Source organism: Miniopterus natalensis, chromosome 22 (genome assembly GCF_054644295.1).
Source record: "Miniopterus natalensis isolate mMinNat1 chromosome 22, mMinNat1.hap1, whole genome shotgun sequence".
Taxonomy (NCBI): Eukaryota; Metazoa; Chordata; class Mammalia; order Chiroptera; family Miniopteridae; genus Miniopterus; species Miniopterus natalensis.
In genome coordinates this window covers 8,668,399-8,677,773 of record NC_142102.1, presented here as the reverse complement: position 1 = coordinate 8,677,773, position 9,375 = coordinate 8,668,399, and the positions used below count along the sequence as shown (strand labels likewise).

The window sequence follows — 9,375 nt, the reverse complement described above, 5'->3', positions numbered from 1 at the left end:
CCAATAGCCTCCTCAGGGGGTCAGGGCTCGAAGGGGCCTGGAGACAACCCAGTCCAACCTAATTTCACAGTGGGGACACTGAGGCTCAGAAGAACCAACCTGCTTGAGGTCACACAGCTACCTGGTGTCAAAGCTGGAAAAAAACCCTTAGGGCTCCCGTCCCCTGTTCTAGAGCTCTTTCCACCCAATGACAATTATGTCTTAAAAAGAGTCTTCCAGCCCTCAGCACACGTGCTGTGGCTGGGCAGCAACATCATCTACAAAAATGGCACCAAAAAGGCACCGTTTTCTTCAGCAAGATGCAAGCCATAGGGATCAGAGTACTTTAGAGCTAAAAAGAGATCTTGGAGTCCAACTGATTCATTCTCCAGAGGGGATCCTAGAGGTCCAAGGAGAGTCACTTACCCACAACAGACAATGAGTCAGAGGCAAAGCAGAGACCTGAGATCAAACACCAGACCTCCCCCATCACTCACACACACACACACACACACACACACACACACACACACACACACACACACACACACACACACACGTGGAGCAGCTATGTGTCCTTGGCCCAGTTGCTTAACTTCTTCAGGTCTCTTTTATCTCATCCAAATGAGATAAAAAATCCTCGCAGCTGTTGGGAGAGCTAAGTGAGACAGTGAAGGCAAATGCTGGTCATGGAGCCTGGGAGATAGTAGAGATAGTAGACATTCAAAACACTATAAATGCTGTCATTGTCACCTTCACTGCTTGTCTCCTAGTCCAGAGGAATTTCTGGGAAAACATTTTGATTCTTAAAAGATTCTTTTCACTTTTGCTTTCTTTTTCTTTAACATAAATCCTAAAATGCTACACTTGATCTTAGCCAAAAGGCCGAGAAGCGATAATAAATCCTAAAATGAAACTTGCTTGGTTTGGCATTTCCTAATCTGGTGCCTAAAAATTTAGGTCAAAGCTGAACTGAACCCTCTGCACACGCCTATCCAGAGGACGGTGTTCCTGCCTGGTCACCCGATGCTGTGTGATGTCATTGGTGCACACTCATTCCAGGGAGGGATGCTGCCCAATGACCTCCTTGTACATGGGTGGACAGAATCCAGCCATGCCCTGGCCCCAAGGGAGGTTCTGTCCATGCTGGGGTCACCCCCCGCGGTGTGAAGTGTGGTTGATACCCACTGTCTCTTGGGACTATCCCACCTCTGCATTGGGCAAGAAATGCGAGGTAGGAACTGCTGATGTCCTCATGTGCGGAGATAGATAGGCACTCAGGTGGGGACAGTTCATGACTGAGCTCAGAATGGCCCTCTCATGAGGAGTTCCAGGGAACAGCTGGGCAGAGCAACAGTGCTGAGGCCTCTGCAGGGGAAGGTGTGCAGTTGCCAGGACCATGTGGGTGGGCCTCAGGGGTTATTGGCCTGCTGGCTCTCCACAGAAGGGTAGAGAAACTCAACAAAGTCTCATAATTGAGAAGACAGAACTCCCTACCCACAGGTATTCTCCAAGGTAAAATCAGGTGGGAGGGAAGTAAACACTCAAACACGTCTCCATCATCGTACTCTGTGACCCAAGGATGACGTTCTCCTACCATTTACAGATTGAAGATTTAAAGATCTGCTACAACAGTGACAAACTCAAAGTCACAATTATTCTAAGGGGGAAAAGCTTTGCCTGCTGGCAGTGAGCCAGGTCCATCTTGAGAAAGCACAGGACCAGACGGCTTCACAGGCACCTTTCTGAGCACCTGGAAAAGGTGCCCCCTCTTAGGCCAAGAGAAAGGTTTCCCTTCCCTGAAGCAGCCACAGCCCCTGCCAGGGCACCAAGCTTGATGACAGTGAGGGGGGAATTTCAGCTCTCACGATCCCTTGTCCTAGCACCTTTGTGCAGGTTACAAACTCTGGCAGCTCCAAGAGAAGATCCCAGGTCATCCTCACCATCCCGTTACAGCCTCAGCGGCTGCCCCACCATCACACAAATAAGAAAACTCAGGCCTGGACAACTGAAGCTGCTGGTCCACGATCACACAGCAAAGCCGGGGTGGAATCTTGAACCCAAGATCTCTGGCTTCCATGCCATGGTTCTCCTGGCCACGTCACAGGATGGGCATTTGAGCACCCTGGAGACTCCCAGACAGGCATCCAACGAGGAGACTCATTTCAGTTGTTCAGAGATGCACAGAAAGGCGGCAAGACTGACCCAGGATTGCAACAGAGTGATGTCACCACCCTGGCCTGCCCATGCTCCACGGTCATATATTAAAAGTGATGAGACCATCATTCAAGCTGGCGCTGGAGCCATGCCCCTGTCAACATCCGGGTGTGTGGGCAGGGCGGGAGCAGTCCTCTGGGACTGCATTGCTGACACTGTGGGTAACGGCTGGTGAGACCTCCCACGCCCAGCTGAAGGCAAGGGCATTGGGAAGGGTGAAAGGGGCAATGGGGCTTCCTCCGGGTCTGGGACCAGCCTTGTAGCAGCTGACGGCTGGCACCTGCCTTCAGGACACCCACCTGAGATTCTGTGTGGCATGTCCCCTCCTGAACTCCCGCTCCCCCCACTCTCCACTGCACTTGGAACACAGACAGTCAAGACATCCCTTCTGGGTAACCCCCACTCTCAAGTACCAACCTGTCCTTGTCACTGCACTTGGAGCATAGACAGTCAACACATCTCAAGCAAACTGACTGATAACTCTGATGCCAGCTGAGATTAAGGCAAGGCCCAGGACACATTTGCAGTTTTGGGATTCACAAGTTAAAGTGTCACCATGTAAATACATCCAAATGCAACAATACCACAGAGCAGGCAGTTCTATCAAAGGCGGACTGATCATAAATACGGCCCGTTCCCCTCACCCTTCCCTCCTCTTCCCAGACCCATGTCCTCTGCAATGTGCCCTGGCCTTGAGAACACACCCAGGCTGGCCTGCTGGGTGATGGGATACGTGGTAGAGTCACCCTCATCCCCTCGGTAGAAAGCAAGCAATGCCAAACGTGGGTGAGGACACCCTAGGCCGGCCAGCCTGCCTGCAGACACAGGCAGGAGTCATGACCAGCGGAGCTGGCTGACACAAAGAACAGTGAAAATACAGTTGCTGTTTTAAGCCCCGGGCTTGGGGGTGCTTTGTTACACAGCACTGGCTTCCTGACACAGTGGAGAGGGAGGCTTAGGGGCCTCTCCCCAGAGAAGACGATGCCTGGGCCAGGTTAGGGAGGATAAGCAGTCCTTGGCTGGGTGTCTGGGCAGACAAAACAGTACCTGCAGCAGCAAGACAGTGAAAAGCAGCATTGTGTCAGCAGGACCATAACCCGTCAGAGTCTGAGATGAAGAGAGCAACTGGATAGGAAGCTGGAGAGCCCCGGGCGCCAGGCGGGGCTGTTTCCCAGTGGTCTCCAAACCTGGGCCAGCAGCTTCACTTTATCACAGGTTTTAGAAAGTTAAAGGGAAGGATAAACTCAACATCTTTGCCCGGATACCAAGAATTGAAATATTTCAAGTATAACCAGAAACAGTGGAAACATCAATTACTCTGCAAATCTCTTTAGAATGAATTTCTTCTCCCACTCTGACATCAACTAAGGTTTTTGAAAAGATGGTTTGTAAAGACTCTTCAAGAGTGCAATGGTAAACACGCATTTGATGAAAACTAAAGCCTGGAATTAGGAAGTACTAAAGTAGAATATTAAATCAAGGTTTCCAGGATTTTATTAAAGAAAAAGACCAGTAGTTTAAAAGGAGTTGCCACACCCTAGCCAGTTTTGCTCAGTGGTTAGAGCATTGGCCCATGGACCGAAGGGTCCTGGGTTCGATTCTGGTCAAGGGCATGCACCTCGGTTGCAGGCACAACCCCTGGTCCTGGTTGGGGCACGTGTGGGAGGCAACCAATCGATGTGTCTCTCTTTCTCTCTCCCCTTTCCACTCTCTCTGAAAAGCAATGGAAAAAATATCCTTGGCTGAGGATTAAAAAATAATAATAATAAAATAAAAATAAAAGGAGTTGCCACAATCAACCTTAAGTATCCCAGCTGTGGGACGATGTGGAAAAGCCAGCCACATTCCATCAGTGATCATTCACTCATCCATCCATCCATCCATCCATCCATCCATCCATCCATCCATCCATCCACTCATCCATCCATCCATCCATCCATCCATCCATCCATCCATCCATCCATCCATCCATCCAGTCATCCATCCATCCATCCATCCATCCATCCGTCCGTCCGTCCGTCCGTCCGTCCGTCCGTCCGTCCGTCCGTCCGTCCGTCCATCCATCCATCCGTCCATCCATCCATCCAGTCATCCATCTGTCCGTCCATCCATCCATCCATCCATCCATCCATCCATCCATCCATCCATCCATCCATCCATCCATCCATCCATCCATCCATCCATTCTCTGATTCCATAAAGGCAGCAGGCATTGACTCTGTCAGATCCTCAATAGGTGCTGAGGCTGTATAAATAAATAAACACGAGCTCACCTCTCCCAGCACCCCTAGGCAGAGGGGAGAAAGGACACATGACCATGCCACACCAGATACCTCACGTGGTCTGTATTAACAGAGGTCTTCTGGGAACCCCGAGGTCGGGTAGATGACTTCAGCTACCACTTTGACATAAGCTATGAACAAATTTCCTTACGCTACTTGTGACTAAAACCTTGCACAAACTCCCATTTTGGGGGTGGGGGACTGCACATGATGCTCAGAATTGTGATGTCCCTCTGGGCCAGGCCTTCACTAGTCTGGGCTATGTGTAGGAGCCCCACTGGGTGGTCTCTGTCAGGCTGTGACTCACTGAGGGACACGTAGATAAGCTTTCTGCAGGGAAGCGCTGTCTAGCTTCTCTCCCCAACGGGGTCAGCCCAATCTGTAGCTCATAGGCAGCCAGCAGCCCCCTGTGCCACCAGACTGATCCTCATTTGGCTCAATTCTGCAAGCAGAGCAGCCAACAGAGCTGGCCTGGGAGACACAGCCAGTCCTGGTCCACTGGGATGGAATCTGTGCGGTCCGCCCAGATGGTCAGATCAAATGTCTGGCTGAATTCCTGCCATGCTACCCTTATCGCATTCCTGACATCTTCCACACAGGTAACTGGATCAAATAAGCTTTTAGAGGAAGCACAAGTCCATGGAGAAAGGAAAGATTGTTCCCCAAAACTGTGCTTGGATAACAGGCTAGTAAATTGAAGGGAAAACAGAGTTAGAATCTCTCTCTGCAGCATGAACAGAAATAAATTCCAGATGGGTCAAAGGGCTTGGGAATCAATCTGCGCGACCACCCGAAGACTCCAGAACTGCATGTGGATGGTCAAGATCAAGAAGTAGATGACCAACAGACTGGACTACGTGTAAATATTGCTCATGAGTTACTAAATGACTGAAAAGGAAAAGGGGAAGAGAGAACTGGACAGATGCGTACAGACACCAGGTATGCTGACGAGAAGTACGTGGATTCTCCACAAACAGGCCTGATGATATGAAGGGACAATTCTTAAGAGAAAAAAATAACTAGTTAAGCAAACAGATGAGATAGTCTTTGGCTTTACTAGTCATCAAGGAGACACAAACTTAAGTAATCAGGCATGATTTTTCACCTCCTGAAATGATTTTTTTAAACTTTAAGAGTTACCTAATGCTGTGAAAATAGTGCTGCTGTGCAGTCTGTGGTAGTGTTGATTTAAATAAAACTTTAGAGGCCACTATATGGATAAAGAACCATGAAAGTGTCCATATACCTTGGCCCACATAATTTCAGCCTCAGCAATCTTTCCTATGGAAATGACTGAAAATTTGGGAAAAACATATACGTAAAATGGTCACTTAAAAATTTTTAGTAAAATTTTACAAATGAATTGGATGTCTTTTCACAGGAAATAAAATGATGATGTTGAAAACGGAGGCAAAGGCTTTAACATGCTTATGTGCAAGGCCAAGTTATATCTTGACTTCTCCACCTGTGACGACCACAGGCTGCTGCCCACTACACCCTGGGCAGCTCTGGCCATTTTCATCATGCTGAGCGCATTAGGAGCCAGGGACTCTTGTAAGGCTGCTCTCGTAAGACTTCTCTGGGCAACCCTCTCTCCAAAGCTTCATCTCATACCACATTTGACTTTGTCCCCAATCCCGGCCACACCAAACCCTTCAACGTACCAGGTTGTCTGATCTGCTTTCCTCCAAACAGCCCTTCTCCAATCAACAGACAAATTCTACCTCTGTTTTGTAGTGTTCAAATCAATTATTAAGTTCTGCTGGAATAACGGGGTTCTCTCACTTTTCTGACCCCCCTCTCAGTATTCTTATTCATTCCCATGACCACACCACACCTTGAATTGTACAGTAGGAGCATGAGTTATGCAGGCTCCGTGTCTGGTGCAGAGAGGTTGGTTAACAAGTGTCTGCTGGACAAACTAGCTAAGCAAACACAGTACCTGTGGTTTTATTGATTCACCTGGCACTGACTCGAAGCTTCTAGCCCCTGTATCTTTCTCAGTAAACAGGTCAGGCCGATAAGTGGGCGGGTGGCTTATCAGACACGGCAGTAGGACCCAGAGCACGCACCCAGAGTCCTGTGATGAGAGCCGCTCACCCAGGATACCTCTGGTCTGCTCCTTTGTTTCCTGGCAGCCTCCTTTTGAGTACGTTTTGGGTTTCAAGGTCCCCGCCTGGGCTGCCCAGGATGAAAAGTGTACATCAGTGGCCCTGCATGCTGCTGCAGCCCTATCCACTTACAAAGCACTCTGCAGCTCTGAGCATAACCAGTAGAGAGAAGCTGACCCAAACCTCTGTGGAAAACACTTGCTAGGTCTGCATAAATGTTGTTCAAAAAGTGTTGTGGAAAAAGGCACCCGTTATGGAAATCCTTCCTGGTACAGTCTGTCTGTAATTGCAATAATAACTTGCAAAGTGGAAGAGAAGTCATTTAGGACCCTGTCTTGGGTTCTACAGATAATTGCTGCACACTCCATAGCACTCCAAGGGAACGGACTTACAGAGCAATGGGCCCTGTTGAGAAGATGCAGTTTCTTGCTTGGCCATGTCCCTTGGTGTCCTCAGTGTGTCTCTCCACCTCACTGGGGTAGTGGCTGCTGCCCATAGTTTCCCAGAGTTTGAAAACTCCCCCAGATACACATAATCAATTCAAAGTGTGACTTCCCACTCTGTGTTCCCCTGAGCTTGGAGAGGTGATGTCCTCACACAACCTCAGCAGAGCAGAAGCTCAAGTTAAGACTTATTAAGCAATATAGAATCAAAGCATCTTTTTTTCTTTTTTTTTGCATGTTTAAAATAGCTGCTTATTTAAAGTAACTGCATATGGGGATGTTTAAAGCAAAAATGAACTTCACTGCACGGTCATTCTCAGAAAATCCCAGGATATGTTTATATGTTACCATTTGTAACAACATTACCCAATGATTTTAAAATTTAAAACAGATTCAAGCTCTTTCTCAGCCACCTGGAAGGCTTATGCATATGCACAACCCACAATTATGTGGTCGGAGGAGTCTCCAAGCCTCTTCAAAGCTGTAAACCAAGCAGACACCACTGAGATGGCTGTGCCTTTGTGTTTTTACAACAATCATTTAAGTGTGAAGCAACTGGTACACATGGACATGCCAAAGGCAAAATCCTACCACTGCTTGCTCTTTCGATGCCAGGAAGTGAGTTGAGAAATCTGGTGAACTCAGGGTTTTCTTAAGAAGTCACAGACAGAGTGACACATCAGCCCAGCAGAATTAGCAAAACATTCTACTATGAAAAACCACAATTTCTTCTCTCCCCACAAAGAGAGGGAAGCCAGGGAGGAGGGGAGAGACCGGCTGCAGAGCACAGAATTCGAGCTCGTGTCTGTCCTACCCCCCAGTTCAAGTCCACAGCTAGATTAAGAGCCCAAGGTGCCTTTAGCATCCCCAAAAGTGGTTTGCCCATCTCTGGCAGGATGGATCTCTGCACTGGAAAAGATGCAGCAGAACCAGCACCAACAATAAGGGAACCAGCTCATTCCAACCAGAAGGAGCCCTGGAGGGGGTGCTCACCAGGGTGGGGATCAGGATGAGGTGAGAGCATGAAAAAACTCAGCCATCAAATAAGTAATATTGCAATGCAACATTTGAAATTCGGAATTCATGCAAAAAATCCATAGTGAACCACATACCAAAATTTTGAATAAAGACAGGATCAGTATTGCTGACTTTTCCTTTGGCCTCTGGTGGCTACATTTACTGGGTCTCATAAAAAACTGTGGAGCTGCTCAGCCGTGAGCAGGGGCTCAGCTGTGAGCTCCAGGTGGGCAAAGCTTGGGGCCGGCTGTGGGAGGAGGAGAGAAAGGAGAGAGGCACAGCAACAGTTCAGCAACGTTGGAGGAAAACAACCTTTTGCTGAGTAACACGGAAATGGATCTGAAACATATGGATTGAATTCCTCCGAAAATAAACATAATTTTTAAAGGAAAGGAAAAGTACTTAGCCACGATGTTTGAGGTTTTCCTGAACCCAAACCTTTGGAAAATTAGCACACGAGCGGATTACTCAGAGACTGTTAACACAGCTTTGAAATAGGCTTGTCATAAAACGCCAGTTTGTTTTTAAAATTTTTTTAATGGTTTGCCCAAATCGACTCCCCTACTCACTCCTTGTGAGGTTCATTCCCGTTTTTCTTTACAGCTAGGAGACAGCTTAGGATACTCCCACTGTCAGCCTGGGAGGGTCTGGGGACCCAGGACACGGGGGGGTGGGGGGGGGGGGGGGGGGGGGGGGTGGTGTCTCGAGGAGACCAAGCTGGGAATAACTGTTCCCAGCACAAAGCAAGGACAAGAGCCTGGAAAAAAGGCAGGTGAGTGACTGTACTAGACTAGGGACTAGACAGACACCCAAGGTGCCATCCTTCACCAGTTCTGTACCTGTGAGCATCCGTGTCCTCATCACGCATCTACAGACACCACTGACCCACCCGGAGAGTGGAAAGAAGGCGGGCATGCTGCATGGGAGCAGATACAGTGGGCAGCTTGGGCTCACCATTGTCCACCTCCCAGGCCGGTCTGCAGATAGAGGGAACCAGGATCACCTGTCCCATGTACTTTCCCACTGGCCACCCACGGCCCCATATTTGTTAGGGTGTCACACACGGGTTAAGTCTGATTTCATGTTACTGAATATAGTTTTCACAAAACCAACAACATACCAGAATATGAAGAAGACACAGTGAGACGAACTACAATAAAACTAAGGTAACAAAATTAATCTAACTGCCAAGAATAAAATGAAATGATCCTGGACAGAGAAAAGTTTTCAAACTGTGTTCCTTGGAACACACAGAGCTCTGTGCACTCCCTCGAGGGGCCTCAAGACAAAAATCGAGGCCCTACTCCCAGTCCAGCCACTTTTATTG

General features: G+C 48.4%; 1 pseudogene; it reads right to left on the bottom strand.

Annotated features, from left to right (window-relative positions):
• Window positions 1–738: 738 nt before the first annotated feature.
• Window positions 739–876, bottom strand: LOC148090717 (U2 spliceosomal RNA; annotated as a pseudogene).
• Between the last annotated feature and the right edge of the window lie 8,499 nt (window positions 877–9,375).